This window comes from Triticum aestivum, chromosome 1A, assembly GCF_018294505.1.
Source record: "Triticum aestivum cultivar Chinese Spring chromosome 1A, IWGSC CS RefSeq v2.1, whole genome shotgun sequence".
NCBI lineage: Eukaryota > Viridiplantae > Streptophyta > Magnoliopsida > Poales > Poaceae > Triticum > Triticum aestivum.
The window spans coordinates 553,856,150-553,861,125 of NC_057794.1; the positions used below are offsets into that span (position 1 = coordinate 553,856,150).

A 4,976-nucleotide genomic window follows, 5' to 3' on the forward strand; every position below is an offset into this window, starting at 1 on the left:
TTCATAATTAACAGATCTATTAGATATTGAAAACTGTCATTTTTATCAAGTCCAAGAGTAGCAGGCAGTCCCAGATACTTGTCATTTAAGGCCTCGGTCATGATATTCAGACAAGAGCAAATCCGAGCCTTCATATTTACCTCGGTGCTGGGGCTAAAAAAGATACTTGATTTGTCAACACTAACAAGTTGCCCGGACGCAGCACAATATAAATCCAGAATTGATCTCAAGCACATTGAATTCTGAATATTAGCTTTCATCAAAATTAATGAATCATCAGCTTTGATTTGAGCGGTCTGGACCTGTTCCATGTATTCGTCGTTTACATCTTTCAAAAGTCAACTCTTTTACCAAGGACGAGCAGGTGAATTGGTTCTGGCACACCCACTCGAAGGCCACCAGCTCCTGGATGCCCACAGCCGACTAGCCCATCGCTAAGAGAGGTGAAAATTAGAGTTCTTACTATCAGTGAACCATGCTATTGGACTCTGAGACAACCAAATAGCTCAAAAGATTTACCTGCTACGATGCGAGATAAATAATAAGAACTGTAGTTGGCTCGGTCAATCTGCGGGACAGGAGAGCGGCGCACCACAGATCGTGATCCCCCGGCCAACAACGCACCCAAGATTTCGGCAACAAAATGCAAGCTGGCTCGATCTGAACTGTGGAACAACAATAGATCAAGAACTCGCTCAGAGCAAAAAAGCACGCACTTCCAATCAAAAGCTTAACCCAAGGGAGAGAAGAGAAAAGGCCAAACCTTGACAGAAATCAACAACCACTTCTTGTTCAGCCGCGATGAAGAACGGAGTCGCCGGAGATAGCACACCAAGAAAAGGGAACAAGACTAGCTGGTGCAGATGGACAGAGGACAACCAAGTAAGGCTGAGCAGTGAGGCAAGTTGTGTCTATTTTATGGTTGATGAGTTGGTTACATTTTTAACAGAGAAAGCAACACCTACCGGTAGCACTGCACGAGTAGTATATAATATGATGCTGCACTGAAGGATTGGTCATTTGTTCTCTTATTAAGGTGGCTGGCCTCGAAATTGTTTCTTCACAGGAGGTGCTCACTTATTTTTCATGGATGGCGGTGTCGTCCTTCCATATCTGTTGCGTTTTATGGGTGGTTAGTGACTTAAAATAACACTCTCTTGGGTTGCCTGCAGGTGCTGAACCAATCAGCAGAGATCAACTAATCACCCAGTTCAGCACTGATGATTGTTTCTTATAGGAGTGAGATGTTAAGCTGATAATGGAGACAGCGATAGTTGAACAGTCTGTAGGTAAATAAGATTACCTGCTGCGATGCCAGGTGAATAAGAACTGTAGTTGGCTCGGTCGCTCTGCAGGTAAATAAGACTTCCACAATCAAATGCAAGCTGGCTGGATCTCAAGTCTGGAACAACAATAATACTCCCTCCGTTCCTAAATGTAAGTCTTTTTAGAGATTCCACTACAAACCACATACGGATGTATATAGACATATTTTAGAGCGTGGATTCACTCATTTTGCTCCGTACGTAGTCCATAGTGGAATCTCTAAAAAGACTTATATTTAAGAACGGAGGGAGTAGATAAGAACTCAGTCAGACTAATGGTTGTGATGCACATACAGCAATGCGGACTGCAGACTGGCTTCAAAGTAAATTTCAGATAACCAATCCTATTCTGTTTTTTTTCAGTGTGTCTCAGGGATATATGTACTCACTCTGTAAAGAAATATAAGAGCGTTTAGATCACTAAGATTTAGTGATCTAAACGCTCTTATATTTCTTTAAGGAGGGAATACTACAGTTTGCCGCTCCTTACGGCTTAAGCGCGCCGACAGATCTTCATGCTAACTGGTATCGGCCTATCGACCATTATAGTCTTGTACCTGAAAACACATCTATTGGCTTCTGGCAGTGTCCTACAGTTCAACTACTTATTTGTATGTACTCCTGAAGAAACTTCCTGCCAAATCAAGGTGAAATTGCACAATTGGCGGTGCTAAACACGGCCCCGTTCTTCCGTGTTTTGACAATTTTGTTGAAAGCAGTGGGGATCCCCCCTCTAGGACAAATTATCTTACTGCTTGTTTCCGCAACAGCTCCAGCGCATAACTAGGTCTTTAGCTTCACACCACAAGCTAGATTCATTCACCAAAATCCTGCATATAAGTGGACTGGAGGAGACTTTTTTGTTTAACTAGGCAATGCCCAATTTTCATTACCAAGACAACAAAAACAATGTATGTATAAAGAAAAACAAAATAGGCATTCAAGTTCGATGCACGCCAGGAAAACCCACTAGTTGTACGGCTTGTAATAACACAACCTATGGGACAAAAAACCTGGCGCAACAATCGATCGTTCAAGCTAAGTTCAGGAAGTACAAATCATGCAGTTATACACATTACAATGTATAAGTGTGAGGACACGTTGAAGGCTGCACGCGCCAAGCTGGCGTTGCCTCATCATCTTTGCATCGTAGTGCAGGCATATCCACCTGATCGGTTGACTCCTGCTCACTGCTCCCTGCCCCTGCATGATTGGCACAGAATGACTAAAATGTTTGGGTTCAGAAGAAGGCCGGAAGAAGAAATAAGCAAATACAAACCTGGGCCGGTGTTGTCCACTTGCCGGGCAGGTGCTCGTGCAGCTTCCGTAGTAGTAGGTCGATCCTCCCTCGTGACTTTCAAATGATTTGGATATTCTTTGGCCACCTCACACACCTGGTCAAATATAGACTCTATAACGACGCTGAAGAACTCAACTTCTCTTAGCTTTGGCAGCTTTTTTTTTCCAATTCCATTAACGCCTCCACGAGGCACCCTCGGGAAATACAATGTCAGCCTCTCAAGATTAGGTGCACCCCCACGGAAGCTGAGCTCCTCAAGCTGTTCCAGATTATCCACGGCCAATTGCTTCAGCTGGGGAAACCAGCCCTCTTCAAATAAGGCCCTCCCCGTATATCCCTTATCGTATAACTTGAGAGAAACAAGACTGGGGAGCTTCGCTAGAACCTCAAAAGAATCCTTGGCCAATTGGTAAGTCTGTCGAAGCGACAGACTGGCCAAGTTACTGAGCGAAGAAACCCAGCCAGGCAGCCTAGTTAGCCGTCCCACCAAATGCAGGCTCTGCAGAGACAGAGGGGGATTCTTCAGGTATGCTAAAAATTTCAGCTCCTCGACTTGCTCTGAATCGTCCACAACCATTAGATAGCGAAGAGAGTTGCTAAACTCATCCAAAGACTTAGCAAAGGGTTTCCAAAGCTTTGCTTCCTTCCTGTTGACTACACAAAGTCTGGTTAACTGATGCAATTTTCCCAGCTCACCCATTGCATTCGAGCTTTTTTCTGTAGAGATGTCTACATGAGAGATTCTCTGGAGGGCACCCATATTCCCTAATCCAAGTGGTACCTTCGCTCCATCATTCCACCAAAAATGCTTCACACTTTGTGTCCTTGTGTAATATGCATAACGGCCTACAAGTAGATGATTCAGATTCTGGAGCCGAGTAATGCCTTTGGGAAATTCGAGGACAGAAGTTTCCCTCACATCCAGTGTCACCAATTCTTTAAGTTTCCCTACTGCATTTGGTAGTTGGGATATGGCTGTGTTTCTAAGGCTGAGGTATCTCAGCAGAGACAGTTTGCAAATGTCCTTGAGATCTTTATTCCTTAACCATCCACATCCTTCAAGATCTAAAACCCTCAAAAGTCTCAAATGAGAAAATTTGATGAGTACAGGTTTCTCAGTGCTGTTCAGAATTGTCAGTGAACGGGTATGGACTATGTTCTTACTGGAAAAAGTTCTCCTCTCCATGGTGCCACCAGAATGGATGGAGAGGCGCCGTACCTTGTCATGGCCTGATGTTGTGTTGCATTGATTGCTCCCTAGGAAAGAAATGAAATTTTCCTTGACAGATTTGGCAATGATAACTTCTAGCATTATGTCGTGGACTTTACAACTCTTAATCTTGCCACTCCAGCCAATCTGTTCAGGGCTGACGATGTTTCTACTAACAAACTCGTCCAAATAAATCTGAGCAATCTATTCCAAACTGCGGCCATACATTCCAATGATTAAGCCTTCGGCTGCCCACCGTCTAATAAGAGAGCCTCTTCTGATCTCAAAATCCTCAGGGAAAGCACACAGGTATAATAAACATGCTTTCAGATGGTACGGCAGATCATTGTAGCTGAGAGAAAGTATCCGTTTCATTCCCTCCAAAGTGGGGTTTGTCTCCAGTTCAGAACCCAGCCTATCACATACTGTTTTCCATTCTGCTGATGTCTTGTTTTGCCTTCGAGCTAGCATTCGTCCTATGCTCACTATAGCTAGAGGCAGACCCTTGCACCTTGGCAATATGGCCTTGGGCATGTTCAGCAGGTCAGGTGGACATTCCTCTGACATGAATACCGTCTTGAAGAATAGCTGCTGTGAATCCTCTTCGGGTAAGGGCTTCATTTCATAGATGTCATCAGAAAAGGTGCAGCAATTTTTTGCTACCTCTTTACTGCGTGTAGTAATTATTATGCTGCCCTCATTATTATTATTGTTATCATGAGGAAAAGCTACCTTTAGCTGATCCCATGCAGCTGCTCGCCAAACATCGTCCAGAACGATCAGGTACCTAAAAAAATGACCCACATTCTTATGAGTAGGCTGGTAATAAAAATCGAGCAGGGACAGGGATTCCATGCTAGGACATGCAAGTGGGAGTTGTGTACTGGCTTGTTACTTGATACTCCTACCTAGTTGCCTATAATCTCATCTCATGCAAGTGGGAGTAATAAATTTGGTCCAAAAGCGAGGATGTAATAACCATACCTATCAATCCATCATATATTAGAAACTGTTAAGAAAGAAAAGCATCTAACCTCTAATTGATTGGTGATGTTCAGATGATGGTGCTTTTTCTAGTTTGAAAATTATCAAGTCAAGGCTGCGGAACAGAATAGAAGATGGATTTCTTGCTGATAGCTTG

General features: G+C 43.6%; 1 pseudogene; it reads right to left on the reverse strand.

The window, feature by feature from the left end:
* Positions 1 to 1,694: 1,694 nt before the first annotated feature.
* Positions 1,695 to 4,572, reverse strand: LOC123047844 (disease resistance protein Pik-2-like; annotated as a pseudogene).
* Positions 4,573 to 4,976: the final 404 nt, after the last annotated feature.